The sequence below is a fragment of the Acipenser ruthenus genome, chromosome 3 (assembly GCF_902713425.1).
Source record: "Acipenser ruthenus chromosome 3, fAciRut3.2 maternal haplotype, whole genome shotgun sequence".
NCBI classification, from domain to species: domain Eukaryota; kingdom Metazoa; phylum Chordata; class Actinopteri; order Acipenseriformes; family Acipenseridae; genus Acipenser; species Acipenser ruthenus.
The window spans coordinates 58,534,689-58,547,084 of NC_081191.1; the positions used below are offsets into that span (position 1 = coordinate 58,534,689).

General features: G+C 35.2%; 1 protein-coding gene across 1 annotated transcript in view; it reads left to right on the top strand.

Moving 5' to 3' along the window:
- The window catches only part of LOC117394468 (collagen alpha-1(XV) chain-like), a 145,619-nt gene that overhangs the window by 30,812 nt on the left and 102,411 nt on the right, over window positions 1–12,396 (top strand). The window lies entirely within an intron of this gene.

Here is a 12,396-nt window from a genome sequence, read left to right on the forward strand (position 1 = left end):
GCCATTTACATTATGGCAATCATGTATCAAGGACAAAGATTTTTATTACTATGTAACTACGCAAAAATATAAATATACTGAGCCAGACTAGTCTTTATTTATCATCTGCAAGCAGACATGCATTGTAGCTCTTTGGGTCTTGGTTTACAATTGAAACTAATCTACGAGAATTGATATGATCTACGATACAATGATATGATCATATGAACAAAGGTTTGAATATGTCTAGTTGAGATTTACTTTGAATTCATAATTATGTCATTGGAAATATGTGGCAATTGTAATAAGTTATGTTATTTTTATACGTGTAGTTCATACCACAAAATTCTGGTAGAAATAGACAATTTTAATTGGTTCAATACAAAGTGCTCTTATGTAATGGGAAAACGGAAGAATCTGAATTAAAGTAAATAAAACTCTGCTTCACTAAGTTGCTTTAAAAACACAGGAAAAAACTGAAAAGATAATGACTGAAAGTAAAAGTAGAAAATACAGTAGATTATTGAACAGATCTGAACTATAATGAGAACAATGTTACTGCTATATCAAATAAGAGATCAGAAGATCACTAACCATCATGAATATCTTTCCACAGGCTTTCCCATTGGCACTTTCCTAAAAAAGTTTCTCGTAAATTTAAAACACACAGATCAGGATGAAATAGCCACCAAGTTTATTTTTTTGATCATTGTGGTCCACATTAGCGCACACAATTCAGTAAAATTAGAAAAAGGATTGATGTCCTTTTGCAAACTAGCAGACAGGTGGCATTTCTGAGGACTGCCCCCCATTTCTCTGCATCTGTCAGTGGATGCTGTGTAGCTGGCATGGCATTCAAAACCTTTAGGAACTTTGGTATAGACAAGGTAAAAATGGTCCCCTGACTTGCTTGTCATCATAGTATTTCAATCACGAGCCTTAAAATCAAACAGCAAACACATCACTGGTAAGTGCAATGGGCCTCTGAAGTTCAACTGATATTCTCAGCTGGGTTTTAGGGTGTGTACAACAAATCCTCTTACAATGAGGTCATAATAAGGGGGAAGGGTTGTTGCTTACCATGTCATACTAACCATGGGAAATGTAAGTTTAAAGTTGATAAGTCAATGCTCAAGCCATGCCTCTGTAGAGTTTGTATCACCTCTGACCCGTTGGTTCAGCATTGGGTTACATGTCAAAACAGATAGTAAATACTTTAGTGACATTTTTAAGGTGAGCATAACAGTATGTAAGATAAATCCAAAGTTTATAAATTCAACTGGTCTATGGTTTTCAGGCTTGCTATGGTGGTTCAAAAGGCACAGATATCCCCCACTTTTCTACCTAATTTACTTTCCCACTTTTTAATAAATATTCTTAATTTCCCCTGTTGTTTAGTTTTAGGCAACCCCACTCTTTCTCTACAGTGTAGCTGTTTTTTGTCAGGTTTTGCTTTTGCAATGTTTCGTCAGTCGGTGCAATACGTCATTTGGAGCCTCAGTAATGGAGGCTGATTAACCAGGCTTCCCAACAAGGGTGAAACACACCAAAGCTTTCTATTCAATTGGGGGTCAAGTGATTACAATTGCTAATTATAAGTTTCCAACATGTATCAAGTCATGGTTTTGTAATAGTACTTTATTTTACTTATTTACTTTTTTCTATTACAAAAATACAGAAGGTTAGGTTAACAGATGTTTTGATAAAACTTTCTTCATCTGTCAGTATATTTAGTTTATTTTAAATATTAATTACATTGATATTGATTGTTTTGTATTATAGAACACCTACTTTGAAAATTACCTTGTCTATATGCAAAGCATTTTTGAATACTGCTCACTAAGTAATAACTTACCATATACAATCCTCTTCTAAAAATAAATGGTCCACTATTCAAGGTACCAAACAGTTGCATGGTTTTCCATAAACTGTTTCCATTTGTATTATTTTGCCACTAAGTATGTTTTTTATTGCCTACTAAACATCCAATAAATTATGCTCCTATATTTATACATTACTATGTTTCATCTAATAATTATGGCTCAGCCTAGGACCTAATCCAATTAAAATAATCTGTAAAATGAACAGCAGGAAATGATAACAAATGTTGTTTCATTTATAATTCTAAGAATAAGCTGAAATAAACATAAGATGTAACATTCTTTTGTGCTAATTAATTACATAGCATCACTCCACATAAATGTAGCACAGACATTAGTCACATCTCCCATTTTGGCATCGCTTCATTACACTTTGACTACTCCAAAATTGATTTACAGAGATCAACATATTTTCTTTTGAAGAGGGAAAGCAGATTGGTTTTGTTTTGTGAAGGACGTAACATGACAGTGTCAAGAACATAAATACACAACAGAGTTAAAGGCTAACTGTAATAATGAATTAACGTTGTTGACACCCTTTGAGGCCTGATAGAGGGATGAAAACATTTCTCTCTATATGAAGGCCTCACTCTTGGCAGACTTTACTCCTGACTGTGTATGGAAGCTGCAGGCTGGAACAGTTACAGAGTGCCGATGTGGCATCGGTGAGACAGTATCATTCTTCCTTTAGAAACTACTTTCCTTTAATTAGGCCCAGAAAAAGAAAAACAATTACCGTACTTTAAATACAACAATTGTATTCCTCCCATTCTTTTCCTTATTCTAGACATGTGATTGCCTCTGCAGTTAGTTATGTGTCTTTGAAATAAACAGACTAGCATGATTAATCTAATATAATATGTATGATATCTTATTGTAGTTATTACACTTATGTGTGGTTCTTCTCAAATGTAACTACATTGTTGTCAATGTACATTGTTTGTCAATACTTTTACAATGATTGCATGAGGCTAGTGTATGTTATTCTAACATCAAAGGAATGGAGCCTTGTTAATGTTATACTTAATGGCAACTTGACCTCTTGGGTTGTTGAGGAATGTTTCCCTTAATATAAGGGAAAATGTATTGAACACATTATGTGATTTTAAATAGAAAATGTGCGGTTGAATGAATCAATGGCTCCTCAAGCTTTAGGTCCTGTGTCCAAAATACTACATTACTGCAGCACATCTTTGCTGCTATTTAAAAAAAAAAAAAAAAAAAAAAAAAGTAAAAAGCTGTTTAGGGTCAGATACATTCAATTAAATTAACATTTTGAGTGAATTTGTTCTTTTCACTACATCAAAATCTTATTAAATGTGTCGATAAGTCTCTGACTAAAGAGTAGTCTCTACTGGTCAGCCCACTTGTATGGGAGAGCCTGCATACATTTACAAAAGCCATAAATCGCTACTTTGTAAAGCATGTACACGATGTCCCTCTCAAATTTGGGTAAATCCTTATTTTATAAGGAATCCCTCAGAGTTCTTTTTTTCCTTATTTTCATCACAGACTTGGTCTCATTCCCAGGGTATGATGAGCCTGATGCTGAAAATCAGATGAATGCAAGTCCACAGAAACCCGATCAGGCCTGACATATAACGGAAGGATACTGTTATGCTTAGCTCAGATATATCGCTGCCTGGCTGAGGCCCAGGGGAAAAACTTGTGGAATTCACTTCTGTTTTCAGTTGGCCTTGATGAAAAATCATAGTTATTCCTCATTATTATTTAAAGAAAATGGGATGTCCTCCTATAAAAAATACCAAGTCAAAATCTGAATGTCAGGATGATGTATTACTACTTAATACTGTAAATACATATATTACTAAGTGATTACATGATTTAACTTCAGTAGATGAAAATGGATGTATCACTATTCCTGAAAAAAAAATCTACTTGACCCTGTCCATTCTTACCACAATGTGGGTTTACAACAAACTTCTAAGTGCCATGCTAGTGGGTGTCATTTTATGGTGATTAAGGAGGGACTATGCTAATAATCTGAGAACCGTGCTACTGTATTAATTACATGCATATTGCATTAAAAGGATTTTTACAACAACTTACATTTCCAAACTCTAGAAAACTATAGTACAATGAGGGTATAATGTCAGAATTCAGAAACAATAAAGTTCCATTCTGGATGACAAAAGTTGTTCTAAACCTAGCCAATTTTTATTTATTTTTTTTTTATTTATGTAACCTTTATATTTCTTCTCTTGCATACCTGCATACTGTGAAGTTCTAGGAAATATATTCCATTCTGAACTGCAGAACGCTTTTGTAGTAAAATAGATAGCTCTGCTACCACTTGCCAGTAGACCCGTTTCCATCATATCTGATTTTATTTAGTAATGGGGGAGGGTCTGGTATCGCTAAAAGGATTCATATAAAGTTGAAGGGAAGAGAATATCCATCACCATAAAATAGATCCAAATATGTTTGGATTTATTGCAGCATTTCCAACTTGTTTCTCCGACGGAGTATTCAATTTTACTTCAGGAGGTGTTTTCCTAATTGAAAGATGTTTTCCTAATTGAAAGGATTAATAAACATTTAATATTATTATTATTATTATTTATTTCTTAGCAGACGCCCTTATCCAGGGCGACTTACAATCGTAAGCAAATACATTTCAAGTGTTACAATACAAGTAATACAGTAAGAGCAAGAAATACAATAACTTTTGTTCAAGCAAAGTACAAGTGTGACAAACCACAATTCAATAATACAGCAGATAATAGTGATAGTTACATCATGATATGATTAAATAGTGATAGTTACATCAGGATGTGATTAAATACAAAGTACTACAGGTTAAACACTTGGCAGATTACAGTATTCTGAAGTACAGGATTAAATGCAGTAAAATAGGGGGCAGATAAGAGCAAAATAAAGCACATTTAAATGAAGGGTGATAGTGTCCCAGGATACAAACAGAGGATTGAGATAAACTGAATAAACTAGTTTAACTTCAGTTTATCTCAATACACTTAAGCTAATTCCACTGGTTTTGGCGATGTGATGTAAGATTTAACATTTGACTAAACCTGTATTTGATGTACTTGGAGGTCACTTCACATAGTTAGGACTCCAAACCCCCCCCCCCCCCCCGGAAGTCTATGAACAGAACATCTGTAAAGCTACTTGAAGAATAAATGTACAATATTTGGCTGCTTTCCAGCTGTGACTCACATTCCATTTCCTCAGAAATTCCGGGGAGAAAGGGTCTTTGGCATCATTTATTTTTTCCAGGATAACTCATTGTAATAATTAAATAAATAAATAAATCTACTAGCTAAAACAAACAGCAACTGAATGGTCTGGTTCCCCCAGTTCCTATAAAAGCTAGCTTGTGTCTATTAGTTGGTTCGTTTTCCTTTACAGATTCAAAGGCTTTCAACAAGCGTAACACAGTAAACACATTAAATAACAATTACAACAGAATAATTAAGTTTAAAATGAGCCACAATAAATCAATATTACACATTACTTACAATGCCCAATAATAATAAAGTACTTAACACATAACTTCAACCATTAAAGAAAATGTAGAAAATACCATTGGGATACCATTATAATCCCAGTCAATTACCATCTCAGCCCACTGAACTGAATGGAAATGCAGGGGCTGGATGCAAACTGCAACTATATGGTTCAAAGACAAATGTCTTACCATTCAATAAAGAGAAAGCTTTGTAGTTGAGGGGTAAATATGTGTCTTTGCTGAAGTCAGTATTATTAACTCATCAGTCGTTAGGAGGAGATCCATTAAAATGAGCCGCTGTTTGTAAATTGTTTGGAAATCATGTTATCTAACTGAAAAGCAAAAAATACCAGTATTGCATATATACTATTGAATCTGGCTCATATTAAATTTCCACTATATAAATGATAAAGTAATCACAGCAGGGTTCAAGGTCTGTGCATAATGCCTTGTCATAGGCAAACCTGTCCTGTGACATACATATTAGTGGAAAGAGGAGGTGTGACTTTTGACCCTTAAACAATTGCTGTTGAGTGGTAGAATATACCAGACAATGGAGTCACTTATTAAAAGACACTGATGCATGTAAAGGCATATACCAGTGCATTACAAAGAGCAGACATTCTAAAAGAACATTTGGGCTTTGAAGTTGCCATCTCAAAAGAAGAATCCTAATTAAAATGTAATACATGCCACAGGGCGAGTTGCAGCAATACCTTTTTGACTCTTGCCACAGATTTAGTACCATTCCCAGCAACTCTTAATTCTTTGTCACATAAACTATAATAGTAGAATAATTTGCACAAATGTAGAATTTATTTGGTCGGGGGATTTATTTTCTGTAACACTAAAAGAAGCATATATAAAATAATGTATTCAAGAATATCATCCTCAGTTTGACAATATCTTAAAGTTCTGCCATATACAATATGTTTCTAGGCCTTTTTTCTCTTTCTGCTTGTCCATGACTTATTGCTGGGTCAGTAAGACTACGAGAGCTTCAAACTCGCCTACATCAATTACTTGTTACAATCACCGTGTCTCATAAGAGATATCGATTGTCATGGGAGTCCAGCAACCAGGAAGTCCTAAGAATTTAAAACAAACATAGTAAATGCACAGCATTCAAGATACGATTTACTGATTTAAAAGTATCAGCGTTTAGTCCTTTAAAGCTAAACTTTTTATTTTTATTTTAAATAACCGGTACTTCATGGCTAGCCACAGATTATTAGATTGTCAAGGAAGTTTCTGCTTTTAAGAAGTGTAACAATTTGGATATAAGCTTTGTTCATGAAAGCAACAGGCAAAGGTTAAAGGAGAGTTGACATAGGGATTCTTAGATACAAATAAGCTTTGTAAATATGGTCTCTGATGTGTATATTTGACTTGAGTCAGACAAAGCTTTAATCTAAACTGATCTCTATCTCCGCCCCCCTTGTTTTTTCCCACTCTCTCTCACCACAGAGCAATGTTTACTGTTCAGGAGCTGTTATTATTTGTGATTAAAGTCTGATGATTACAAGACTAACCTTCGAAATATAATTATATGCATAGATGCCAGTTCTGTCTTTGATACCTTTTTATTTTATTTTTTAAACCAGAACTCATTCATTGTTGCATTAAGATAAGCTGGTGTCCAGTACACAGAAAAAGATTACCGCTCTGTCCAGTTGAAGCATAGTTTTTTGGAAGCAATGATCTAAGAAAATACACTTAACAGAAAGCACATTAATGCTTTGATAGAACATTATTATTTACTGTAAGCAAGTTCAGAAGAAAAATAATACTAACAAAATGCTAAATAATTTTTTTTCAGCAGTGTTTTTCTCACAGAGGCCTTGTCCTATAAACAGTGTTTAGAGATTAAAAACAAAAATGTACTCGCTTCTACCAGCAGATACATTGGTTCTTGATAGTCTTTCACTGCTATTTTTTTTTTCTAAATGCCTTTGGCTTTGCATTAGAGTGGTGCACAAAAGACCCTATGTCATTTACTAAATGCATTTAGATCGAACACGGTTTATATCAACTGAATTGACTCCATTGTCTTTACATGCCAGGTTACTATGGTAATTTGTATATCTTTATGACTGGATGTAAAGTTCATATTTTAAAGAAACTTGGAAACAGCTGTATTTATTATTATTTGTTTATTTAGCAGACGCCTTTATCCAAGGCGACTTACAGAGACAAGGGTATGTGAACTATGCATCAGCTGCAGAGTCACTTATAACTACGTCTCACCCGAAAGACGGAGCACAAGGAGGTTAAATGATTTGCTCAGAGTCACACAATGAGTCAGTGGCTGAGGTGGGATTTGAACCAGGGACCTCCTGGTTACAAGTCCTTTTCTTTAACCACTGGACCACACAGCCTCCTATGGTTGTTGTTTCCCTTATAAATACTGTATACATGACATTTCATTAGGAGAGTTTTGGACCTTGAAGAATACCATGTTTACACAATCAAGGCCGTAGCCAGCTATGAGGCAAGGGGAATGAAGAATAGAAGCTTCCACGGTATGGTATAATATAATCTTTTTGTATCAAAGTCTTATATCTCTTTATTGTACATGACTCACCATTTTTTAGATTTTCATTTGCTTACATTTTTTTAATTATACAAATAATGTATAAGGATGATTTACTCAAGACAAGGCAGCTTCCATCATGATGAATAAGACAAGAGGTTTGACACTCTGATCTACTGCAAATTACTGATGTTCACAAAGAGCAGTCTCAAAAGTGATGCCTACTCTATACTATATGCGGGTAGGTTTCATGTTTTGGGAGAATGCTTTCATATAACAAATTGTAATTTACTCCAGGTCCCTAGTGAATTCTAGGTGAAAACAAATTGAGGCTTTCAGTCATTGTTCATTGGTCCATTCATACAGTATGTCCAAAGAAGAGTTTACCTTATCTTATATCAGCAGACACCAAGGTCAATCTAAATAAGGTTGTTGTTTAGTTAACTAAAATAGGACCCTCTCTGGTATTTTAGTGGTACATTATGTTACTGGCAAAAATATACTAAGGAGTCATAAATTCCCCTTGGTAAACAAAGGGCTCTATTGTAGTCATCTACACTGTGACTCATTTGTTTGTGCATTAAAATTCTCAGCAGCAGCCTGTGGCAGTGTGAAGAATTGGGCAGGGGAGTGAAGTCTGGCTTCCAGACAGTGTTGCTATTAGGCTAACTTCCCTGCCTTATCAGGATGTACTAGCATTAGGCTCATAGCCTATTAAGGCAGGTATCCTGATGAGGGCAGTGACACAGGTGCCCCAGGTTTCACCTCATTAAGATCCACTGCTTAGCAGGAACCCAATCAATTAAATGATTGGCTACAGTGAGATTGGTGGGGCGGAGCCTAGAGCTGGGTTCACAGACCCTGATTAGCACTAATTTTGGACTACCTTACCTAAGGAAACATTAGATAGTCCAAGGTTAGTGCTAAAATAGGGTCTGTGAAACCAGCTGATAAAGCGTTTAAACTAAATATACTAAAAATATTCTTTGGTGTTATATACACAGTAAAATTGGATAAATCAGACCCTCTTGTTTAACAACCCCCTTCATAAATGCCATTCTTTAGTTGTGCATGAATAAAAAGGAACAGTAGTTGGTTGAGTTCAAAGTGTTGGTGTACATATTTTGTTTGGATTCAAGTTGACTTCAGAGCACTCTGAAACTCAGAAGCAGACAGTAGCCATGGTAACACATGATCTGCATTATGCCTCTAATAAAAAATGCTATAATAAGAAACTCCTAGATATCAGTCAGTCCATTAACAATGGAAATTACAATTCATGTCCACCTGCCACTGATTATTTAAGTTTGCTTTTAATAATCAACAGCTGTATACCTCACATTAAAGAAAATACTACTCCTATGTGGTTTAACACAAAGGATTGTAAGTTATTTGAAGTTCAGTGTTAAAGTTTTCTTGTGTTGTGCCCACTTTAATGGTTATAAATGATGGTTGGATCCAAAAGCAACAACCCAGATGCCTCCTACAAATAAAGCAGTTTTAATTTTCTTTAGTTTTCAAACTATGCTGGCAACCCTCCTAACTCCAAGGGAGTCCAACAATCTTCACCCACACGCAGTAAACATAACATCCTGACACAGGGCATCTATTCATTTAACTGAACTTTAGTAGAACTATCTGGAGAAAGAGAAAACACTTTTCATTCAAAATACTGTATATTATTATTATTATTTCTTAGCAAACACCCTTATCCAGGGCGACTTACAATTGTTACAAGATATCACATTATTTTACATTATACAGATATCACATTATTTTACATACAATTACCCATTTATACAGTTGGGTTTTTACTGGAGCAATCTAGGTAAAGTACCTTGCTCAAGGGTACAACAGCAGTGTCCCCCACTGGGGATTGAACCCACAACCCTCCGGTCAAGAGTTCAGAGCCCTAACCACTACAGTATGTAATTGGTGTTCACATACTTATGTTGCACACTGATTAGCTATGATGCTAGATACTTGGTGTAGCATTGTGCCAGTCATAGTGACTGTCTTGTGTCCTTCGGTGCCTGAATAGAAGGTCAGGTTAACATGTCTGTGTAGCAAGTTATTGTCTTTTGGAATTATGAGAGTAAATGATAAACGACTGGTTTCACAGACCACAAGCACTAATACTGGACTACCTTACCTAAAGTAACATTAGGTTGTCTAAGATTAGTGCTTGTAGGAGTCAATGAAACCAGCCCATTTACATGGGAAATGGACTGGGTAAGGGGATGGGACTTTGCTGTTTACAATAATTTGTAATGTGTTATCTGTTATGCACTGCGGCGAGTGAGTGAGTGAGTGCGAGTCTGTTTAGTCGTCTGATGCCAGTCTCTCTCTTCCTTGTTCTGCTTGAGAAGCCTGCTCCTGCCTGCTGTTAGCTTGCGTGGTGGTGATGTTGTAGGTGTGACACGTACAGGGAGGTGCGTGGTGTATGCATGGCCAATGGGGTACTGTACTAGGAATGGGCCAATGAGTGAAGAGTGGGGGCGGAGTTGTACTGCATAAAAGGTGGGGAGCTGCGATTTTTTCGGTTATATCCTTCCGTATTTTAAATTTAGCAGTGGTTCTGGACTTTTACGTGCTAAAATCTCATCGAGCAAAAGCTCAACTTGGGTGGCTCAGAATTTATTTTTCCTTTCTTTCTTTCCCATTGTTGTGATGACATGTGCGCTTCCTCGTTGTTTTCAATTGAATCAGTCATAAACAGGAGTCGCAAAAGGCTTTGCGAGTAGGCGAAATGAACCTGTCTCTGTTAAAAATAAAGTCGTATAATAAAGTGGCAAAAAAACTTGCAGTGCGAATGCATTGCAACCTCTAGTTTCTCTCAAATAATGCGCCTTCTGAAAATCAGGCCCTATGTATCAAATATAAACCAAATGAAGATAAACTGCTAAATAAGCATCACATTCCTCTGCATGTCAAAAGTAGAAATATATAGCAATGTTTTAAATAACACAGACAATCATGAAAAAACTAAAATAAGAGGGGGTAGTGTCTTGCTGTCATCTTGGCAAACTTGTCGGGTTGGCTTGCAGTAACCAAAAGATTGCTCAGTCTCTCATGCCCAGTAGTTGTACACAGGCATATTTTGATCCTTTTCATGTACGAAAAGAACCTCTTATTTGCCAACTGCCGAACTAATACCAACATTTGCATACAGCAAAAATATATATATATATATTTTCATGTATAACATTGCCTGATAATTTCATTTAAAAAATGCATATTTAAGCAATGTAACATTTTAAAACAGTAATTCTTAGTACATTACAACCAGAATGTATCTAACAGTGTAGTGTATATAACCTAAATATCATTTTCTGCCAAACCACTGTGAGAGAACGCTTTTTTGATGCTTAAATGATATACTGCAAGAAATGCAATATTGTATAATAATATTGACAATTTAAATAATGCCTTATTCACCCCAATCAAGCAAAGGATGGGCTGTAAAGGACCTGTGCATAACATGAATGAATGTTTTTTTGTTTTTGTTTTTTTTAAAAGAAAACCAGAATTTAAAGAAAATACAAGAAACTAAAATCAAAATAGGGTCAAGTTGAAATCCAGAAACACACAGCACAGCCCTACACATGTACCTAAATGTAATTTTCAGATCTATGGTACCTTCTATTTAGAGCATGCATGTATATATAATTTTACCTCGGCATAAGCAATATTAATTGTTTCTTCTGCAAGTGAATCCCTCCTTATTGTCTCGCTGTGTTTAATTTCTTCCGTTTTCCAACTGCTGTGGCAAACATATCCGACTCATGATGATATCAATAACATTCTATTCTAGAAATAATAGAATGTAATGTAATGTAGAAAATAATAATTTTTGAGAAAAGTATTTTATTTGTTTATGAAGAAAACATTTATGGAGAAAACTTTGACCATCTTATATGTGATTATATTATAGCCTGCAGTGTCTGAGTGACAAAAAATGTAAGACATAGAGCCTATAAATCGTCTCTTCAAACCAAGGTCTGGGGGAGGCAACTGCCCCCCTGCCCCATAGCAGATGACGCCCCTGAACACCAGACCTGTAGAGTATATATTTAAAAGTCTTAACAATATTCTGCAATAAAAGTACTGTATTTTCATAACTTGATTCATGTGAATACATTAAAACAATGAAATAAAATGTAATAATAATTACAATGTAATTGATTTTATTAAATGAGTTAAGTTCGCGCATCAGTTATCAAAGTGCCTGTCTATGGGGTGAGGGGCATACAAACCTGTTCACTTGACCTTTGAAACATTAACAAGAGAGTGCTGTAAACGGTGCCATATGCATTCCTATCTATATTGCCTATCGATTTTTTTTTTCCCTATATGCTGTAGTAGTCCAAGCTACAGACAAAAAACGTACAATTCAGTATGTAGAAAAACGAAAATTCCGTCTTCGCATCAAACCATGTAACTGCATGCTTTGTAATACATAAATTATAAGTTAGCAAATATTGTACTTTAATGATTGAACAATATATAAATTA